The sequence below is a fragment of the Podarcis erhardii genome (assembly GCF_964252035.2).
Source record: "Podarcis erhardii genome assembly, chromosome: 10".
Taxonomy (NCBI): domain Eukaryota; kingdom Metazoa; phylum Chordata; class Lepidosauria; order Squamata; family Lacertidae; genus Podarcis; species Podarcis erhardii.
In genome coordinates this window covers 42366127-42389896 of record NC_138500.1, presented here as the reverse complement: position 1 = coordinate 42389896, position 23770 = coordinate 42366127, and the positions used below count along the sequence as shown (strand labels likewise).

The window sequence follows — 23770 nt, the reverse complement described above, 5'->3', positions numbered from 1 at the left end:
CACAAGAAAAAGAGGTGCATTTGCAAGGTCAGGAAAAGCCAACTTTGCGAAGCATCTTCTATCTGATTAAGGTGCTTAGCTGAGAGGAGATGTTCCTCTCTGCCCAGCCCAGTTTTGCTTTGAAGTGTTGAGGCAGTTGTTTGCTTCCCCCATTTCAGTAAGCAAGAGGTTTGGTTTCTTAGCAAGAGAATATCCAAAAGAGACCACCTCGGCCAATCAATAATTTGCACTTTTGATTCCTGGTATTTGGAATTGTGTTGCCATAGCAACACATTGCTACCTCTGCTCTTCAGACAGAAAGCTCTAATGGTAAGAGCCATTGAGTCTTACCCTCCGTTAAAGTGACGGGGGCAGGAATATTGCCTCTGCTCTTGAAAGACTGTATTGTTGTGAGTTGGGGTGGGTCAGTCTGGATGATGCCCCGAGTCTCTTTGAGTTCTTGGGATCCTGTATCTGTGGGAGTAGAATGTATAAGAACAAGCTTGCTGAACCAGTTCCTCTATTAAGGCTAGCTGGTTAAGCACCATAATTAGCATCACCAAAGAAGTTGCTCTATGCCACAAGACAAAAGGGTGGGCCTTTCTCTCTTCCCCTAGTTGCTGTGTAGGAGAACAGTAGCCAGAGTTGTGTGTGTGTGTGTGTGTGTGTGTGTGTGTGTGTGTGTTTTCACCTCTGTGCTGGTCTGTGCTAGACTTTGAGGCTCCCTTGGCAACCAAATGTGGAAGCAAGATCTGTTGGAATCTTAATGCTCTGAGCCCTACTCCCTCATATTATGCTCAGGTTGTATATACAGTGGTACCTCTAGTTACGAACTTGATTCGTTCCAGAGGTCCCTTCTTAACCTGAAACTATTCTTAACTAGAGGCGTGCTTTCGCTAATGGGGCCTCTTGTTGCCACTGCGCCTCCGGCACACAATTTCTGTTCTCATCCTGGGGCAAATTCTCAACTCTAGGTAACTCTTCCAGGTTAGCAGAGTTTGTAACCTGAAGTGTTTGTAACCTGAGGCAGTTGTAATTAGAGGTTCTACTGTGTGTGTAAATAAAACCGTATATTCCTTCATTCCATGGAAGCCAAACCCAGGGTAAGCCCTGGAGTCTCTCACTGATTGGAAACTGGGGTGGCATTTAACAGTATTCTCTGAAGAGCAGAGACAGTGATTTCCCACTTGCATTGGGCTGGGCTTGGAGGAGAGGAACTTCTTCCCCCAGCCCAGTACAACAATGGGGATGAAATCCCTATCTCTGCTCTTCAGAGACAAATCTGTGAGTGTGTGTGCAAGTGTCTGCATGATTGTCTGCATAAGTGTGTGTGTGTGCGTGTTGTTATGAAGGTGAGTGTGCATTTTGAGGTGGCAGTGCCTGTTTCGGCAGTGCCCACTGTCACTTGACCATGCCTACCACTGGCACGCGGGTGGCGCTGTGGGTAAAACCTCAGTGCCTAGGACTTGCCGATCGCATGGTCGGCGGTTCGAATCCCTGCGGCGGGGTGCGCTCCCGTCGTTAGGTCCCAGCGCCTGCCAACCTAGCAGTTCGAAAGCACCCCCGGGTGCAAGTAGATAAATAGGGACCGCTTACCAGCGGGAAGGTAAACGGCGTTCCGTGTGCTGCGCTGGCTCGCCAGATGCAGCTTGTCATGCTGGCCACGTGACCCGGAAGTGTCTGCAGACAGTGCTGGCTCCCAGCCTCTAGAGTGGGATGAATGTACAACCCTAGAGTCTGTCAAGACAGGCCCGTACGGGCAAGGATACCTTTACCTTTTACCACTGGCAAGCAACCTTTGGAGGCTTGTCCTCTCCCTTCCTGGGGAAGGAAGGTTATGTGGAACATATCACCTTCAGTCCGTGTTGAGTGTTGGAGTTTGGAAGGATCTGATCCTACAACTTCTTAAAATACACACCTGTTGTTGTATTAGACTTCTGCATGAATGGAGAAGAACAGTAGGTAGGGCAGCCCCTCTTTGTAATCAAGACAAGAGCTTGGATGTTCTCCAGTGAGTGTGGATAGATGCAAAGGGAATTTTGTCTCTGTGTTATTGTTGGGTGTCTTGTTTGATGCTTCATGCTTTATGTAAAATTCCATGTTATTTGTCATCTGTTATTTCAGTTGCAACAGATCTGATAGTGTATTAGATCTACCACCTTGTCTTTCTAGTTCAGCTGCTGTTTGGCTCTTTGAGCAGTGTTTGTCTGTGTCAGGGACACTCTTCAAGCATCTCCCAGATCAAATCTCTGTGAATTCCCTCCCCTCGCCCCACTGATTCCTCCAAGTAAATTAAATAGAAGATGCACATTATTTACATGATTGCTTCAGGGTCTCAAGGGAATCTTTTCCAGATACCATTTATAAAAAATGTACAGAATATGCTCTGAAGTATTATTGCAAAATGCAATCTGGCATAGCTAAGATCATTTTATTCTATTGGTTTTGCTAATGGATTTTGATTTTTAAAATAATAATAACTGTTTCCTCTGAAACAATATTGAAATGAAAACCAGATCTTGCAGGACTAGTTGACAGATGCTTTAACAGCAGCTGGGAAATGCAGTCGTCATTACAAGAGCACGTTCCCCATTCTCGAACCCACAGGATCCATAGTCATGGATGAGTGAGTTAATGTTCCAGCACATTATATAAAATATTCTTTGTTTAAGACTAAGATATATAATGCAAATGGATTTTTGTTCTGTAAAATAATGTTGCATCTTCCTTTGTCAAATCATTTCTCATTTCTCTTGTTTGATTTCTTCATTATATATGTAAAATTCTAGAAGTAACTGCAGATTTATATATAAGCAGATTTATGCCGCTGTACTTGCATTTATGTACATTCATTTTTAGCATTCCTATTCCACACTGTTGTTGCTAATATCTAATCAAAAAGGTTTCTCCATTTTATACAGAGAAGACATTCCTCTTCCTAGCCTTTCCCACATCTCTCCCTCTCTCTTACCCTCAGTTGTAATAATCACAATGTCAGTTCTTTAAAAAATGAATAAGAAGAAAAATCAACAGGGGCTCTTATTGGCTCCTGCCATATCAGTAAATATTCTCCCGGGCTTTGAACAAACTCCCTGAGACATGTCCATGTTTCATTGGGTGCCAGGACTGGACACACACACACACACCTTTCATTATGAACAGTGGAGAAATGCAAAGTTTCTCTCCGTGAGTGAGCACAATGGTGGCTGATACAGGTTCCCCTTTTTTCCTTGAGGGCAGGGGGAGAGGGAACATGCAAGGACTATTTTGTGGTTTTGCCTCTTCACTTTTAGATGTGACAGCCATTTGTGACCTGCGCTTTTTCAAAATTTTAGATGTGGCCATTGATCTGAAATGTTGATGACTCCTGCCACAGAGAACTTGAAAGGCAGGGTATAATAGGCCTTCTACAAAATTAGCTAATGACTTGGATCTAGACATTGTTCCTGCTGGCAGGAGCATCCTCTGAGAGGAGTTGTACTGTTTTCCCTTCTCTCTCAGCATCACCTCCCACACAGTGTCTTAAAACTGTGCAAGAGATGGTACTGGGGGCGGGGGGGGGGGGAGGGAGATCAGCAAAATTCACTCCACACCCACTCACACTCCTAGCAAGATCCCACTTCTGAGTCAAAAGCCTTCTGTTGAAGGAAGTAGCTTTTCCATATGTGGAAGGCAAAATCTGAATCCAACTCAGTTAGCGGTGATTGATTTATTTATTTATCTTACGAACATCTGTGTTGTTTTCGTGACAACGCATTTTCAGTCACGTATAATATTAACCAGTTCAATTCGCAGCACTTTGTCACACTGTAAAATTCTCTCCTGCGAGATGTGGTGGTGGCTGTCCACTTTGGATGGCTTTGCAGCAGGATTAGATAAGTTTGTGGAGGGTCAGTCTTATCTCTAGCTACCAGCCATAATTGCTAATGTTCTACTTTCACTGCCATAGGCAGTATGCCTCTGAATGCCGAGAGGGGAATCACAAGTGGGGAGACTGCTGTTACACTCTGCTTTTGCTTGTGGGCTACCAATTGGGGCATCTGGTTGGCCAGTGTGAGAACAGGTCGCTAGGCTAGATGGGTTCTTGTGATCTCATGTTCTTAAAATGTATCAGTGAGAAACTCTGTTGCATCATTCCTACTTCAATGTCCTGTAGGGAATATCTCCCTCATCCATGGAGGAGTATGTACCCTGTTACATGTTGATCTGCCATCCAAACTCACCAAGTTTTGTCTTAGCATTTTTTGCTTCCTTCCAGCTACAGTCTTACACCCAGTTTTCACAAGCAACATTGACATGGGAAATTTAGCAGCTATCTTCACATACTGTGATATTGAGAACAATGAGCAGTTCTCATAGTGAAATGATTTGTGATATTAACACATGGGGGACAGTGCTGTTTTTAAAAATCACATACTCCGCAAAACCTATAAAAACAGCTCCAGGCTTTGTGGTAATTCAATAGTCTAAAATTGGCATTGACCTAGGAGTATAAGTGCTTAACCTCCAGCGCCCATTTGAAGCATCAAAGGGAAATAGAGGTAAATAACATCAGGATTGGCAGCCAGTGTAGCAGCATCGGGATTGGCCAGGCTTTGTATGAAAAGTAGGGGCCTAGGTAGTTACCCTTGCCTAGTCAACAGAGGACTCTCAGTCCTTCAGGTTCTATCTTCTTACAAATTCCAGTTCAACCTGCTTCTCACTCAACTGCCTGACACTGAGTTAGACCATTGGTACATGGGTGATGCTGTGGGCTAAACCACAGAGCCTAGGACTTGCCAATCAGAAGGTCAGTGGTTCAAATCCCCGTGACGGGGTGAGCTCCCATCACTCGGTCCCAGCTCCTGCCAACCTAGCAGTTCGAAAACATGTCAAAGTGCAAGTAGATAAATAGGTACCACTCCAGCAGGAAGGTAAACGGCATTTCCGTGTGCTGCTCTGGTTCACCAGAAGAGGCTTAGTCATGCTGGCCACATGACCCGGAAGCTGTACGCCGGCTCCCTCAGCCAATAAAACGAGATGAGCGCTGCAACCCCAGAGTCGGTCACGTCTGGACCTAATGGTCAGGGGTCCCTTTACCTTTACCTTTTTACATCTATACCAGTATTGTCTACACTAACTGGCAGCGGCTTTCAAGGGATATAGATGGGGATATGCCCAGACGTACCTGGAGATGCTTGGGGATTGAATCTGGGGTTTTCTGCATGCAAAGAACATGCTCTACCACTGAGTCACAGCCTTCCCCACTCTAGACCAATTCTCCCTTCGGAGGATTAATGTCATGGCTGTATCATGTCAAATATAGTAGATCTATGATAGCTATATTCAAGAATACTCTGATCTTATTTTTAAAACACATTGTCATGGTATCCTTTTCTCCCCTTACAGAAACGTGGACTTCTGACAGAAAAAGAGAGGAGGCATCAGAATCCACATTGTAAACAGTAGGTTTGTTCTCAGTGCTTTCTGAAACTGAATATTATATGACATTTGCTTCTTTTCCTTGACCAGTCTGTTCTTTCTTTTACCAATATAAGAAATTAGTCTGGTAAGCAATTTCTGCCCTCTCTTAAAACTCAATTTCATTTCACTGGAGTGGACATTTTATTCATTTATCCTATAATCCTCTTAGATAAAAAACCAAGATAATCCATGCAATGTATCTGTGCTGCACCACATAGGGACATATCATTAGTGTTTTCTTGACTAGGATGATTTGGTGCAATAATATTGGTTAGGAAGCCACAAAATAAAAGAAATGGCAAATCATGTTTCTATTTTGGGGGGGTTACTTTACGTATTTTTCATACATTGCATGACAGTGTATTTCTGGCAAGTGGAGCAGAAACTGGAAAATCCTACAATTGCTTTGATGTTTAGCTGGTGCTTGCCATTGTATACCTGAAGGAGCATTTCCACCCACATCGTTCAGCCCAGACACTGAAATCCAGCTCCAAGGGCCTTCTGGTGGTTCCCTTACTGTGAGAAATGAGGTTACAGGGAACCAGGTAGAGGACCTTCTTAGTAGTCACACCTGCCCTATGGAATGCCCTCCAATCAGGTGTCAAGGAAATAAACAACGATCTGACTTTTATAAGACATCTGAAGGCAACCCTATATAAGGAAGTTCTGAATGTTTAATGTTTTACTGTGTTTGATGTTCTAATTGGGAAGCTGCCCAGAGTGCCTGGGATAACCCAGTCAGATGCATATAAATAATGTATTGTTGTTATTGTTATTGTTATTGTTATCCATGGCGCCTGTGAGCCAGAAAGGTGCATGTTGATGGTGTTGGAGAACACTGCATTTCGCACTGCAACAAGGGCAAGAGATCTTATTCAGGTCTCAATTCTCAATACAGTCGTGCCTTGGTTGTCAAATGCCTTGGTACTCGGACGTTTTGGCTCCCGAACACCGTAAACCCGGAAGTGAGTGTTCCGGTTTGCGAATGTTTTTCGGAAGCCGAATAGCTGTTGCAGCTTCTGAGGCTTCCAATTGAGTGCAGGAAACTCCTGCAGCCAATTGGAAGCTGTGCCTTGGTTTTCGAACTGTTTCAGGAGTCAGACGGACTCCCAGAACAGATAAAATTCGACAACCAAGATACGACTGCACATATGATCAGCTTCCAAGACAATTTTGGGAAAGGAGACTTGCATAGGCTTCTAAGTCATCGCATGGATCAGGTATAGGGAACCTCAAGCCCAAGACTCCTCCTTTGCCTTGCTTCATATCCCACCTGAGAGTTTTTGCTTAGCTGGAATATGTCTTTGAACTCCAACAATGCCTCTTACTCTCCTGGATGGAAGGATGGAAGGCTGTGTGTAGAAAGCAGCCCACTGTACAAAGGTATGATTTACATTAAATGCCCCCCCCCTTTTACTCTGAACCTATTCACACACAGGTGTATTCCTATCGGAAGCTTGCCCAGAAGGAATGCAGCCCATTGGCTGAAAGAGGTTCCCAACCCCTGATATGGATGAAGAATTGGGATGCAAAGTGATCTAAAAATATGTAGATGATAGTATTGCCTCAGGATCATGGTTTTTAGCTTAAGACCTCATAGAGTTTTCAGCAAATTCCCACTGCTGCATTGTGGAAACAGTGTGTTTGTGAAATGGGCAGATGGTAGCATACCTGTGTTTGAATCTTTCTCTCTGTTTTATACACGTAATCAAAAATCCCCCCATTTTAGCTTTCTTTAGCAGCTGGCATGAGCACCCTGAACTCATATCAAAACCATTCAAACGGAATCTGAATGTATTTATGTACACGAAGAAGAAATTCATCAACCTTTGTTGGTGCTCCAATGAATACAATCACCCTTCCTCCTTCAGGCAGAATATAATGATGAGAAACCTTTTCATAGCATCCATCAGTTAATTTATCAGTCATGGCATTATGATTATAGAATACAAATGTTCTAACCATGAATATATAATTATAGAAATGGAACTGTGCAGTGTCCATTTAACACATGTAATACATAATTTATTTAGTTCACCGTTTGGACTCAATTCTTGGAAATGTAATGTAAACAGAATTACCATTTTCTAATTTTTAAACAATAACTTTATGACAGAGTTTGGGAATACTCAACTAGCAGCGATCAGTTTGCTTTAGGGGACAGGTAAATTGCAACACAGCAGGTTTATCTATCATCCGCATTTCTCCAATTAATATAAATGTTGAGCCCTCTTGAATAAAGGTACTCAAAGGAGTACGTCTTTCCTAAAATGTATAACATGGATCCTGCATAGGGCTGCCATAGTCTGGAAATTTCCCAGACATAGCCGGGATTCGACAGTTGGAAACAGCGTCTAGGTGCAAATCTCTGAAAGCTCAACAACTTTTGTGTCCAGATTTTCACTTTTTGAAATATGGCAACCCTATTCCTGCAGAACATTGTATCATTTTCAATTACTGTTTTACTTCATGAAGTTCTATAGAATGCATAGCAAATATACCCCTCCCTTCCCCCCCAAAAGGCCTACCCTGCAACTTCCAGTTCGAGCACTTTGATCCTGTCTGTTTTCTTTTGAAAGTAATGGATGGAAGAGAATTATTAACTTGGAGTGTGAGTTGAAAACATTGGGTTTTGCCACATGGAGAAATGTTGGAGGCTATGTTCACCCCTGCTAATCCATATCAGCACGGATGTTGGAAATGAAAAAGAACTGTTGTGCAGAAGCACCAAGGCAGCTGGTATCTCTTTCTCTCTCTCCTTGCAGAATTGCTGCCTTCCCTTCTGGCATAGCACGACGGAGTGAAATCAACCATGGGGGAAGAGAATGTCTGGAGGGTTTCGGGTAGAGCAATGCATTAGGAAGAGCTATGGCTCTGCTCCACTTACTTTCATAGAATCATAGAGTTGGAAGAGACCACAAGGGCCATCGAGTCCAACCCCCTGCCAAGCAGGAAACACCATCAGAGCACTCCTGACATATGGTTGTCAAGCCTCTGCTTAAAGACCTCCAAAGAAGGAGACTCCACCACACTCCTTGGCAGCAAATTCCACTGTCGAACAGCTCTTACTGTCAGGAAGTTCTTCCTAATGTTTAGGTGGAATCTTCTTTCTCGTAGTTTAGATCCATTGCTCCGTGTCCGCTTCTCTGGAGCAGCAGAAAACAACCTTTCTCCCTCCTCTATGTGACATCCTTTTATATATTTGAACATGGCTATCATATCACTCCTTAACCTCCTCTTCTACAGGCTAAACATGCCCAGCTCCCTTAGCCGTTCCTCATAAGGCATCGTTTCCAGGCCTTTGACCATTTTGGTTGCCCTCCTCTGGACACGTTCCAGTTTGTCAGTGTCCTTCTTGAACTATGGTGCCCAGAACTGGACACAGTACTCCAGGTGAGGTCTGACCAGAGCAGAATACAGTGGTACTATTACTTCCCTTGATCTAGATGCAATACTCCTATTGATGCAGCCCAGAATTGCATTGGCTTTTTTAGCTGCCGCGTCACACTGTTGGCTCATGTCAAGTTTGTGGTCAATCAAGACTCCTAGATCCTTTTCACATGTACTGCTCTCAAGCCAGGTGTCACCCATCTTGTATTTGTGCCTCTCAGTTTTTTTGCCCAAGTGCAATACTTTACATTTCTCCCTGTTAAAATTCATCTTTGTTTGTTTTGGCCCAGTTCTCTAATCTGTCAAGGTGTTTTGAAGTGTGATCCTGTTCTCTGGGGTGTTAGCCACCCCTCCCAGTTTGGTGTCATCTGCAAATTTGATCAGGATGCCCTTAAGTCCATCATCCAAGTCGTTGATAAGACCGGGCCCAAGACAGAACCCTGTGGCACCCCACTAGTCACTCTTCTCCAGGATGAAGAGGAACCATTGATGAGCACCCTTTGCGTTCGGTCAGTCAGCCAGTTACAAATCCACTGAGTGGTAGCATAGTCAAGACCGCATTTTACCAGCTTCTTTACAAGAATATCATGGGGCACCTTGTCAAATGCCTTGCTGAAATCAAGGTAGGCTACATCCACTGCGTTCCCTTCATCTACCAGGCTTGTAATTCTGTCAAAAAATGAGATCAGGTTAGTCTGACATGACTTATTTTTCAAAAATCCATGCTGACTATAGGTGCTCACAGACTGTTTGCTTAATGATCTGCTCCAGAATCTTCCCTGGTATTGATGTCAGACTGACTGGGCGGTAATTATTTGGGTCCTCTATTTCCCCCTTTTTGAAAATAGGGACAACATTTGCCCTCCTCCAGTCTGCCAGGACTTCGCCTGTTCTCCAGGAATTCTCAAAGATGACTGCCAGTGGTTCTGAGATCACATCTGCCAGTTCTTTTAATACTCTTGGATGCAGTTCATCTGGCCCTGGAGACTTGAATACATCTAGACTAGCCAAGTATTCTTGTACTATCTCCTTAGTTATTCTGGGCTGTGTTTCCTCTGCTGAATCATTTGCTCCAAATTCTTCAGGTCGGGCATTGTTTTCTTTATCGGAGAAGACTGAGGCAAAGAAGGCATTGAGGAGTTCAGCCCTTTCTGTGTCCCCTGTTTGCATTTCACCATCTTCTCCTCTGAGTGACCCCACTGTTTCTTTGTTCTTCCTTTTGCTACGGACATACCCATAAAAGCCTTTTTTGTTGCTTTTAACCTCTCTAGCAAGCCTGAGTTCATTCTGTGCTTTAGCTTTTCTGACTTTGTGTCTACACGTGCTGGCTATTTGTTTGAATTCCTCTTTGGTGGTTTTCCCCCTTTTCCATTTTTTGTACACATCCTTTTTTAATCTTAACTCAGTTAAAAGTTCTTTAGATAGCCACCCTGGCTTCTTTAGGCACCTTCCATGTTTCCGTCTCATTGGTATTGCCTGAAGTTGTGTTTTTACTATCTCCCTCTTAACAAACTCCCAGCCAGCATGAACTCCCTTTCCTTTTAGTATTACTGTCCATGGGATCTCACCCAGCACTTCCCTAAGTTTTATGAAGTCGGCTTTCTTAAAGTCAAGAAATTGAGTCCTAGTACGCTTGGCTGCCCCTTTCCGCTGTATACTAAACTTCAGAAGAGCATGATCACTCGCGCCTAATGATCCTTCCACTTCTACCCCACTAACCAGGTCATCAACATTGGTTAGGACCAGATCTAAAATGGCTGTTCCTCTTGTTGCTTCTCCCACTTTCTGGACAATGAAGTTGTCTGCAAGGCCAGTGAGGAATCTGTTTGACCTTATGCTCTTGGCTGAGTTTAACATCCAACAAATATCCGGGTAATTGAAGTCCCCCATTACTACTATCTCCCTTCCTTTTGCATGCTTGGCCATCTGTTCCAGGAAGGCATCATCTATGTCCTCCGTTTGGCTTGGGGATCTATAGTAAACTCCCACAATGAGGTCACTGCTATTCTTCTCTCCCTTAATTTTGACCCAAATGCTCTCACTTTGGCTTTGAGGTTCTAAATCTTGGATCTCTTGACTTTGCTCATCTTCAGATGAAGCCCTCAGCATGTTGTCTCTGATGTTTCATTAACCAAATTAGGGATGTACAATCTGTAAGGAGCTCATCGTACACTTGAGTAAGGATGTAAGGAGCTCATCCTACACCCGACTGGCATGTTCTCTCCCTCCTGGTCGATCGTTCGGGAACTTCAAAAGCTTTCTTCAGCCCGAACATCACAGCGACCGATGTCAACAGACATCAGCACACTTAGGGATCCACAGGGTCTTCGCAGCTTGCGTAACAGATCTCAGCAACTCAGCATTTCGGCTAATCTACTTTATTTACATATAAACACACACGGAGCACTGCAACATGGCTCCCTCTCTCTCTAGCATCAGACAGCAAAGAGAGAGAACAAAGGACAATAGTCCCACTTCACGGAACACAGTAACGCAAACATCCTGTCTCTGTCACTTCCCACTCTGTGGAGTCAAAACATATACCGTCATGTGATAGACAAAAATCCCATGGCTGCAATCACAGAGCAGGAATTCTAACACAAGCAACAAAGCCCCCACCTATCCACAAGTGGGAGATAGATTTTAGCAAAGTGGAAGTGACCACAGCCAGTTGCATTGTGAGCAGCAGATGTGCCACCCTTTTGCTCTTAAGCAACTGTAGCCCTCATTTTATTTGCAGTCGTCACTTCCATGTACACACATCTGCAGCCTCAGATATGCCCCCCACTGTGTTGTTTGATATTGTGAACTGAAATTGAAAAATGGGATATACATATTCAAATAAATGAATATGAGGGCAATTATCTCCTTCTGCACATGTCTATTGATTATAACAAGAGCAAGCAAGCACATTAAAATTGATGGGGTAGCCATATTGACTAACGCAAGTGTTAGCTCTTTACCTTCAATGTCATCATAAGAAGACAAGCTGATGGAGGTCTATTTTATTCTCATTATTATTCTTTAAAATTCATAAGCTTTTTGTGGTTTTGGCTTTGATATTTTCAAATATCATAACCCTGTGGCTGTGGAGGAGGCTAAACTATTGCAATACCCCTTGCTGAAGAGGTGTCTGTTCATCATCCTCACAGTTAGCTGTTATCAAATTTCACCTGCCATGACAGTTATTTTGGATTATCATACAATTGACAGCTATGATGGTTCATAATGGCTGTCTAGTTAATGACAGTTTCCTCCATCATTCATGTATTATAAAGATAAATTTGTGTAATTTGACAAATCGGGTTATTGTTCAGATTAACAATTGGCTCATGAGGATGATGCTGGAACAATGGACTAGGTCTCATTTCAGCCAGCTGAAATAAATCTCATCCCAGCCCATTGAAAATAACAGTAATATGAGCAGTTTCACTCCATTACTTCCAGAGAAATTGAATTCCTTTTTTTTTTTCAACCTTGCAGATTCATAGAATTACAGTAGATCTTTTATTCTTAATTTTCTTTGGAAAGCTGTATGCTAATATTTTAGGTTCTAGTGCGTGTGTGCAATGAGATGGAAATGTCTGGACACATTTTGAGTCCATTTCTATTTAAAATGCAGTTGCAAAGCTTTGAAAAAGCAAGTTAGTTGACTTATGAAGGTTGTGTTCTAGTAAAAGAGGGGAAATTGCTTAAAACCTAAAACCAGCATGAATTCACTCCTTAGAGGTTTGCTTGAGAAGAACTCTTGATCGGTGTGGTCTGGGGACTAGGGCTGAATGCTCCTTGTACCTTTGGAAAACAGCATGTGGCAAAGTTAGCTTTGAAACTGGTCTTCTGAGTACATTGTTAATTACTAACGGCAGGAAAGAAATTTAACACAAGGTCTCCTGGGACATGTTGTTTTAGATTGCCACTTAACTGGGCAGATTCTTTTGGAAGAAAGCATATTGTGAAAGTGCTTTGGACTCTTCTATTTCCCAGAAGATCATCCACCTTGGAAATCTTGAGGCTGATTTTTAATTTATAGGTACCAGGGGTCTTAAGATATAACCACACGGGGATTTATCCAGCACAGTATTACTAACATGAATACATACTAAGTTGTGTGTGGTTCCAGTTATTGTGTTTCACTGTGTTTGTTTGACACTACAACCAGAGTAGCAGTGCTTTTTTTCAGGCAGAAAACCTAAGACATGGATTTACATTCTGCAGTTCTCTGACATGTACTAGTGATTCAACCTAATTTTGCAAAATGGTCCTGTCTACAGACTTCCCTGGGGACTTCAATTGCCATCTATCATCTTAGCACCTTGATAGATTACTCACCATTATTTAATTTATCTTCAGATTCTTCTTTGCTTTCCCCTTAGTTAACAAACAAACACAGTGCACCCCCAGTGTCCCAGAAGTTGGATAATCCTTTGCTGAATGGTTGGTAATACTTTGTCTCAAGTAATAATTTTGTGTGTGAAGGCTATGGCCCTGATCCAACAATGGATGTTCAGCATACGGAATAAGGTTTCTACAAATGATTCATTCTCATCTGTTCTTGCTAAAGGCTGTTGCAGCAGCACAGCACGGCTTGTATCTTAAGGCAGTACAGACTGTTTCTCAATTCATGCAAGTAGTAGGACATCAGTTTTTCTACTTGTGCCAAGCACACGAAGTGGCTTAAGAACAAAATAAAATATGAGGCATGCTTATCTCTTGGCTGCTATATCAGGAGGAAACTGATGCATTCTCCTTAGCCAGCTACAAGTCAACCCGTAACCTGTGGCCCTTCAGATATTACTGGCCGCTGGCCGTCATCATCCTGAACTGCTGGTCATACTGCCTGGAGCTAATTAGGAGTTGCAGTCCAACAACATAAACCCAGAAGGTTACCCACCCCATGCTCTAAGCAATGGCCTGAAGAGTAACTTTTTTTAGGTGCTGTTTCGCAGGGGGTGGGAATAAAAGGAAGTTGTCATTTTAGGACGAGCCTTGCTGTTTCTGGTTCACTTTTCACATGCTTAAAAAAACACATCCAATAATTCTTTCCATTTCCAAATTAACCTGTGAGTTTGTAGAAATTATTTCATGTGTAAATATGTTCATGTGTAAATAAATATTTAAATGTGAGTTTTCTCTCAAGATGCACATTTAATGCAAAGTTTGAAACAGTTGAACTGACCAGAACTTCATCACAGCATTACACTGGTGGCTATTGGGGAGACAGGCAAACTGATGAGATGGCAACTATTAACTATTGCTGCTAATAATGGATTTTATTACATAAACAGTAGTGTGTCTCTGACATGTTTTGCCAACCCGCCAAAAAACACTGACACCTGGTGCTTTATACCCACAATTAGACCCTTTGATCCACACCCAGTATAAAGTACCACCTTGCATTGGCCCCAATAGAGCATCATTTAAATGACACTGTAAATGCTGTAACTCCACATTCTCCCTCCCCCAGCTGCCTTAGTGCTGGCAGTGTAATTGCAAATATTAGAGAACTGAACTTTGTCTAAATTATCTGGCTATAGCACACATTACCACAGATCTGTTTGAAGAGTTTCTGTGTGCAGCTGATTAGACACTCTAATGAGAGTGCCATAAAACCCCGTGTATTGTGTTTCTTTCTTTTCTTCTGGAACATTATGTCTTCAGTTGTCAAACAGCTATAACAAACTAAAGCTTAAATGTTCAACTGAAAGAAGCAGTAGCAAATGACTCATTTTTAGTATTTGGAAAAGGAAGGAGAATACATTTCTTAAGACTTAACGCTCTGGATCCAGAAACTCTCACGGGAAGCACATGTCCACCATCTTGTTTCAAAAGGCCTTTGGATCCTCAGTGCTTCTCTAATCTTTTTTTAAAATTCTCATGTTCTTGTTTAAGGGCTTAATCTATTGAGGTTTTATGTTTTAGATTTTGAATTTTGGGTGTGGTGTGTGTGTGTGTGTGTGTGTGTGTGTGTGTGTGTGTGTATCATTGTTAGCAGCTTTGAAACCTAGCTGATGAAAAGCAGGATACACGTTTTTAAAATAAATAAACCAAAATAGCCTTAACAGAATGTTGTGATGCCCGCCACCTTGAATGACTTTAAAGTTAGCCATACTCTTCATGAATCTGTCTATCAGTGGCCTACAGCTCCCATCATTCAGCATGGTCAATGGCCAAGAATTACAACTGCTGTTAAAATCAGGTTCACCAAAAATGGTTGAGTCAAACCACCCTCTCCCAAAATTATCTTATATTTTCAAGGCAGTCATTCTAAACAGTTCTGTGCCGCGTTACATGAGAGTAAGCCCCAATGAAAATTAGTGGGTCCCCCTGGGCTCATTCAGGATGAACGGTAGGATAAAAAAAGGAAAAATCATAACATAAATCTTATAGCTTGTCAGCCATTAGCTGCTACCTTGCCCCATAATTTGGCTTGCATTTTCATGCACATGTATTTTCAGAGCACGCATACACACTAGTTAAACATGTGCTTGCCTGCAATTCTCATTTTCCTATCATCACCTTGCCAACAAAGGTCCGTATAGTAAAAGCTATGGTTTTCCCAGTAGTGATGTATGGAAGTGAAAGCTGGACCATAAAGAAGGCTGATCACCGAAGAATTGATGCTTTTGAATTATGGTGCTGGAGGAGACTCTTGAGAGTCCCATGGACTGCAAGAAGATCAAACCTCTCCATTCTTAAGGAAATCAGCCCTGGGTGCTCACTGGAAGGACAGATCGTGAAGCTGAGGCTCCAATACTCTGGCCACCTCATGAGAAGAGAAGACTCCCTGGAAAAGACCCTGATGTTGGGAAAGATGGAGAAGGAGAAGGGGACGACAGAGGACGAGATGGTTGGATAGTGTTCTCGAAGCTACCAGTATGAGTTTGACCAAACTGTGGGAGGCAGTGGAAGACTGAAGTGCTTGGCGTGCTCTGGTCCATGGGGTCACGAAGAATCGGACACGACTAAACAACTAAACAACAACAACAACAAGTATTTGCTTGTGTTCTAAAATGAAAGAAAGAGACTCGGTTGAGATAGCTCATGGCTACTAGTGCTTTTGCAATGCTTTTCTTGCTTGATTCAATTACTCATCACTATGAAAAGTTCAGATGCATTTTAACAGCCTCAGGGTGGTTGACCATTAGCATTTCATGATGAACCCTGTACAGTTAAACAGTTAACAGCATGCCTGCCTGAAAAAAGCAGCTGCTTTGATATGCTGAACAAAGACCTTCACTCTTTCTATCCGGTCCAATGAGTCTGAGAAGTTATCAGGCAAGGAAAAAATCTTTTGGTGTTCAAAGGCTCTGTGTTTTCTCTAGCCTGGCTTTTTAGCAGCAAGAGAAAAAGCAGGATATATTAGTGAGTTGCCATGGTCCAGAGAGGAATGGAGAGTGGCTTCATCCCATCAAATGCAGCTTCAGGCAAATGACTCACCTTGCATGCAATAAAATGTACTATAAACATGAGTGTACGGGAGTATATAAACATCTCCCTCTTCCTAGACAGTCACTACATTGAGCTAATACATTGCTTGCAAGGAAATAACAGTCTGAATTACAGATTTGCATTAGTTACTTGGTGCATCATTCCAGAATATTGCAAGTGAGCATGGATACATGCCACACTCTGCTCAGTAAGCAGTCATAATCAGGAACTCATTTTGTGGCAATGCTTCTGTGCAAGACTCCTCCTGACCCCATTGGATTTTTCCCCAGTTATGTATATAAGACATAACATTTTGGGTGAGGGTGGAATCTTTTATTATCATTGCCAAAGTTAATGAAATATCTGACCATGCAACTTTACAAATTTGCTTTGAATGTTTTATGTGGGGTAGTAAAATCTATGAGAGCAGTGTTGGAGCAAACAGTACTTTTTGCAAATCAGAGTAACTTAATAAACATAATAGTCTAGTACAGGGGTCGATAACCTAAAGCCCATGGACACACACACCCTACTCAGGAACCCCTGCTGCCCTCTCGGTCAGCTCCTATGTGCCACGCTAAACCGACAGGGAGCACAGCGGGGACCGCCTTCCAAGACACTGGCTGGCTTCCCATTGGCTGCAGAAAGCTCTTGAATCCAATGAGAAGCTGTGCATTCCTCCTCCATGCCGGAAGGGGTGCCAGAAATAGTGTTTGTGCATGCGCGGACATGCACTCTGGCCCACCGTGGCATCTGCAGGACAGTGAACCAACTCAAGCCACAAAAACTTTGCTGACCCCTGGTCTAGTAACTACCTCAGGACTCAGTTGCTAGAGGGCTGGGGAATAGTGGGGAGGACGTAAACCTCCAAGCCACTGATGGGGAACTTTGCAGCCTACAGGCCTACATAGGCTCACCAGACAAATTTGGGCAATCACACCCTCCCTTGCTGGGGCTGAGGTGAGCCTAACATTAGGTATAGTAAAGATCAAGTTGTAGCTTGAAGCTTGAGGCCACAGCAGCTGCAAAGAAGGAAGAATTGGGAGCACATTCTTAAGTGTTGCCCTGCACAGTAAAAGAAAAAAAGTTTCAAATTCTAAACCTGCCATGTTTTGGCTGCAAAAGAAAGCTATGCACCCCTTCTTTCTTTGCTTCCCTGGCATGAATTCAAGCTAGGAATCTTCCTTTGTAGTATCGGCTTAAACTTTCAAAACCTGATCTTGTATGCTATCAAGTGGGTGGGTGACCCTGAGCTTCTGTCAAAGTGGTATGTGGATACGAACCTTTGTCTCAATCCAGTTTCACACCTCTGCCCTAAGCTAACCTGATGCCCTCAAATGCAGTGGAGGTTGTTTTATTGCTAGTGTTGAATTATGATTCAGTTGCTCACCCAGTCAGCTTTTGTTTGTGGAATGGGGTCACCACCATGCCAGTGTGATGTAGTGTGGTATAGTGGTTAAGAGCGGTAGTCTCGTAATCTGGGGAACCGGGTTCGCGTCTCTGCTCCTCCACATGCTGGGTGACCTTGGGCCAGTCACACTTCTTTGAAGTCTCTCAGCCCCACTCACCTCACAGAGTGTTTGTTGCGGGGGAGGAAGGGAAAGGAGAATGTTAGCCACTTTGAGACTCCTTCAGGTAGTGATAAAGCGGGATATCAAATCCAAACTCTTCTTCTTCTTCTTTTCCTCAGGCCAAGCCTGTTTGCTTTACATACACGCTTACATTTTAAGCAACTAAGTAATGGGTGATTTGATAATGTGCAGAACTCCTCTCACTTCTTATCAGTAAAGAGGTCTATTGGGACTTCCTTTTCACAGACTATTTACTCTGTCGCTATCCCATTTTTCCAAAAGAAATTGCAGTACTTTGTCAAATGTCTTGTGTGTTATCAAACAGAAATGGTCCAGAGGTTTCAGCATTACCCTTTCCCTGCCACATTGCACGTCTCTTTATTAACTGAATTCATTACATAAATTTTCCTACTACATTGCATTTACCTTTATTACTAACTTTTTTATTCCATAATCATTCCTGTATAATATGCTAAACAGAGCTCACATATAACCAAACCCCCCCCCCAAAGGGTGCCCCTTAAAGTGCTAAGTGTATGAATAGTTCTACAACCCAAAGTGTGCCACCTCACCCTGTCTAACGGTAGGCTTTGGTCCTGTAACTGGCAGATGCAAAAAGCTAACTACTATGCAATTTTGCCTGCATTTGTGCATTTGTTATGTCCCATCCTGTTGACGCAAGGCCATTTGCCTTTATTAGGAACCCTGATGAACACCGCCATTGCTCCTAGGACTAATCTTCAGGGACTCTGCATTCTCTTGTATAATTCCATACCAGAAAACACTACTACTTGGATAGCTTTTACTTCCTTTCGTGTGTGTGTGTGTGTGTGTGTGTGTGTGTGTGTGTGTGTTTATTAAGCTTGTCACCAATCAGATCTTCAAGTGACTTACACTGCAGAACATAAATACATTTTTAAATAGAAAGGAAAAGGAAAATTATATAAACATTAGCATTGCATACAGCATATATAGCAACAACAACAACATTGGCAGCACAGTAAAACAAAACAAAAAAACACAAAAATCTATTCTCCCAGCAGAGTGGAATTAAAAAAATCAAACACTGACACGCACACCCCACTCCCTAGCCCAGAAATCCCTAACTTGGAAAAGTCAGCCACTTGAACCCAGTTTTGTTTTAATTCCTCACTGTACCCAGAAGTCCAGCTTCAATGCCAGCTACTGCAAATCAGTGGTGGTGGTAGAATGAGTCCTGATCCAGGAATGGTCCAGTCATCTTTTGCAAAGACAACAGCAGCAAATTCAGATCAAGAAGAGGTGGCGAAAGGTTTACCTGCTCTGCAGATTTTTCCAGTTGCTGCTGCTCTCCTGCCAAGGAGTCCAGAAAACAGCCATGTCTCCCTGGGAATTTATCTTCCCTACCTAGAGATCTGATATCAAGGCCAGCGGCTGTAACTGTAAATCAGTGTGTCTGTGACTTCCTCCAGGGATGGTCTGGTTGCTTCTTCTCTCTACCTGCACCACAGTTGTTCTCGCCACTGTTCTCCTCCTGCTTCTGCTGGGAGTCTAAAATAAGATTGGAAAATTTCATGGGGGACAAAGCTTTCAACGTCTACAAAGCAAAATGACTTTGTTACGTCTCCACGGCTAGAGGAAGTATGCTTCTAAATACCAGTTGCTGGGAATTGCAGATGGACAAAGTGCTGTTGCACTCATGTCCTTTTGCAGGCTTCCCAAAGGGATCTGGTTGGTTACTGTGAGAACAGGATGCTGGACTAGATGGGCCACTGGCCTGATCCAGAAGGGCTGCTCTTATGTTTAGCAAGGGTGATAAATATAAGACAACCTTAGCAATTGTTGAAAAATTCATTCTACCACCTCTCACTAAAGGATTTTGGGTGGCTTCATATATGACAGAATAAACACAAACTTCCTTTCCTATGTTCTGTTGCTATGTATTCCTTTATATAATTATCCCTATTTTAGGTTTTTTTAAAAAATGTAACTGAGCTAGTGATAATTAACCAACATGTTAAGAGAGATTTTTTTTTTTAATGATAATGCATTACAAGGGCAGCTCTCCTAGGAACAGACAGAAGCAGTAGACCAAGCCTGGAGAAATACAATTTCTATTTTAATGCAGATGTCATTAGTGGCAAGGATGGCAAAAGAAGTGGACTATGCAGGATGCAACCTTCCATCAAAAGGGCTATAAAACAGAACATGCTTTGAAGTTTTCCATTAGGCATCAACAACTATGACTTGGTTTTTCTAGGGTAATTGAATCTCTTTTCTCAGCTGAGAAAGTCTCCCTCTGTGTGTTGTACGTGTTAAAGAGATGGTTAGCATATTGAGCCACAATACAATGTTTCCTAATCAGGAGCTTATAGTTTTCCAACAAGCAGTGTGTTCTGTGTGTTCATGTGTTTCTGTGTTCTGTACACAGAGTGTTCTCTGGTTTGTAGATGAGAAAGAAGTATCCAGTGTACACCACAAATTCTCTGTGTTCACCAAAGATGAAAAAAGAAGAAAGAAACTTTTTTAATTTTTTTACTCTAAAGAAATAAACAAGTTCTAGGTGGCAGGAAGTCGTGACAGAATTACAAGCCTGGTAGATGAAGGGAACGCAGTGGATGTAGCCTACCTTGATTTCAGCAAGGCATTTGACAAGGTGCCCCATGATATTCTTGTAAAGAAGCTGGTAAAATGCGGTCTTGACTATGCTACCACTCAGTGGATTTGTAACTGGCTGACTGACCGAACCCAAAGGGTGCTCATCAATGGTTCCTCTTCATCCTGGAGAAGAGTGACTAGTGGGGTGCCACAGGGTTCTGTCTTGGGCCCGGTCTTATCAACGACTTGGATGATGGACTCAAGGGCATCCTGATCAAATTTGCAGATGACACCAAACTGGGAGGGGTGGCTAACACCCCAGAGGACAGGATCACACTTCAAAACGACCTTGACAGATTAGAGAACGGGGCCAAAACAAACAAGATGAATTTTAATAGGGAGAAATGTAAAGTATTGCACTTGGGCAAAAAAAATGAGAGGCACAAATACAAGATGGGTGACACCTGGCTTGAGAGCAGTACATGTGAAAAGGATCTAGGAGTCTTGGTTGACCACAAACTTGACATGAGCCAACAGTGTGAGGCGGCAGCTAAAAAAGCCAATGCAATTCTGGGCTGCATCAATAGGAGTATTGCATCTAGATCAAGGGAAGTAATACTGCCACTGTATTCTGCTCTGGTCAGACCTCACCTGGAGTACTGTGTCCAGTTCTGGGCACCACAGTTCAAGAAGGACACTGACAAACTGGAACGTGTCCAGAGGAGGGCAACCAAAATGGTCAAAGGCCTGGAAACGATGCCTTATGAAGAACGGCTAAGGGAGCTGGGCATGTTTAGCCTGGAGAAGAGGAGGTTAAGGGGTGATATGATAGCCATGTTCAAATATATAAAAGGATGTCACATAGAGGAGGGAGAATGGTTGTTTTCTGCTGCTCCAGAGAAGCGGACACGGAGCAATGGTTCCAAACTACAAGAAAGAAGATTCCACCTAAACATTAGGAAGAACTTCCTGACAGTAAGAGCTGTTCGACAGTGGAATTTGCTGCCAAGGAGTGTGGTGGAGTCTCCTTCTTTGGAGGTCTTTAAGCAGAGGCTTGACAACCATATGTCAGGAGTGCTCTGATGGTGTTTCCTGCTTGGCAGGGGGTTGGACTCGATGGCCCTTGTGGTCTCTTCCAACTCTATGATTCTATGATTCTATGACCTTTCTACCAATTATCAACCATCATAATTCAGACTTTTGACTCCTCAAGAGACTGGCACATCTAAGGCACTCAAGACCAGTTCAGCTATTCCTCATCGCTTGTGCATCGTACCAGGTACCTGTTGTCCACAGTGCTTGACATGCATATGCTGTGTGCATTTACGGTGCACAGATCTTAAACATTAAATACTGTTGCACCCTGCAGGAAGCATGAGCACATAATGAAACATCAGCTTTCAATGGGTTTTTCTGTGTCCTGTCTGCGTAGCGAACAAAGGATAACCTGAGGGTTACTCTGCACATTACTACTGCCATGCAGCTTCTGTTTTTTAAAAAAATAATATTTATTAAAGTTTTAAAAATTACAGAAAGAAAAAGTAAAAATACCACCTTAAACAAAAACAAAACAACACATCACAATATATAAAAAACCCCAGAAAAATAAAACCCATTAAACAAAAACAAAAATGCAAAGAAAAATACATCAGATCTCCTCATTACTAATCTTTCATTAGCTTATTTCCTTGACCTCCTCACACCTCCCTTTTTTGTATTCTAGGTCAATTATCCATTTCAGCAAATCCTTTCCCTCTTTTAAAATTTTTGTCCTGTAAATTGTCTTAATATAATGTAACTTTACTTTTCCTCCTTTCACCAATTAACAGTCAGTTATTCCCAAATCCTTTATATCATTCCTGCTAAAATCATATAATATTATTCCAACATCCTTCTAACAGATTTTAATTTTACAATGTTTCTGTAAATAGTCTTTAAATTTCCTCCAATCTTCCTCCACCGACTCTTCTCCCTGGTCTCGGATTCTGCCAGTCATTTCCGCCAGTTCCATGTAGTCGATCACCTTCATCTGCCATTCTTCCTGGGTGGGTAAATCTTGTGTCTTCCAGTACTTTGCAATAAGTATTCTTGCTGCTGTTGTAGCATACATAAAGAAAGTTCTATCCTTCTTTGGCACCGATTGGCCGACCATGCCCAGGAGAAAGGCCTCTGGTTTCTTCAGAAAGGTATATTTAAATACCTTTATCATTTCATTATAGATCATCTCCCAGAAGGTCTTAATCCTTGGGCACGTCCACCAAAGGTGAAAGAATGTATCTTCCTTCTCTTTACATTTCCAACATTTATTATTGGGCAGATGATAGATTTTTGCAAGCTTGACTGGTGTCATGTACCATGCCATGCAGCTTCTGCCTCCATTTCTGTAGCTACTCCAGGCAAGCAGCCATTTGTGTGTGAGAGTCTGTATTCCACTCTATGCAGCAAGTGCCATCAAAAGCAGTTATGTGAAATCAGCCTCCATGTGGTGTCCATTCCATGTTTAGTTGCCCTTATTATTCTTGTTCAGAGGCATTTACATTTATCTTAACATTCACCCTTACAAAAGGGCTTCCCTAGAAACTCGCCCTGTTGCATCTAAACATGTTTCCAGTTTTGTAATGATGTTGTAAGGTAAGTATCAAATAGCACTCTTTATCCCATTTGAGCCTTCCTCGAGTGAATCCCAGTTATGCAGTTTGTGAATTAAACATAAAGTCTTGGTATATAGCAAGCTCACAAACAAGATTTGCATAATGAACTTCTTCAGAAGTTCTGAAGATGTGCTATGTGCATCTGCTAGGCAAATATTTGCATACAGTATATAGTTCTCGCAGTAGGTGAGGGATTTACACATGCGGTAGCACAGTTTGCTGGGCAGAGAAAATGGATAAATTCTGCATTTCTTTTCCATATGAAATATTAATTCAAAGTCTAGGCCACTGTGGTGCACACTAAACAAGTGTGGAGTGAATCTAAATAAGCAGAGTACATTTGCTAATTAATCCAACAATCAGTTTACTGTTTTTCCAAATGTTGCTCCAATATGGCCCCCAGATGTTGGCTTGCAACGCCCATCATCTCTAACCATTGACCATGTTGACTGGGGCTGATGGGAGCTAGCGTACAACATCATATGAAAAGCCACATGTTTCTCATTACCTGGGAAACTACCTTGGATACAATTACACGTGTTACAGTAAACTTTATTCTCTGATTATATACACTTATGCTACATTGCAGATGGCAAATTTCTTCGGCTTTAGCAAAAAACAAAACAAAAAAACCAGTGTGAACTCAGAGTCTGCTCAATCCACAATCAGTCCTTTATGTACTTACATGTTTATCCCTAGCATCATTATGTG

The 23770-nt window shown here is 42.4% G+C and overlaps 1 protein-coding gene across 4 annotated transcripts in view; it reads left to right on the top strand.

Annotated features, from left to right (window-relative positions):
- Positions 1-23770, top strand: part of SYT1 (synaptotagmin 1) — a 347729-nt gene that overhangs the window by 118465 nt on the left and 205494 nt on the right. For all 4 annotated transcript variants that reach the window (XM_081878593.1, XM_081878590.1, XM_081878592.1 and 1 more), the window contains exon 2: positions 5368-5423. The gene's annotated coding sequence lies outside the window, so the exon portion shown is untranslated. The remainder of the gene's footprint in view (positions 1-5367; positions 5424-23770) is intronic.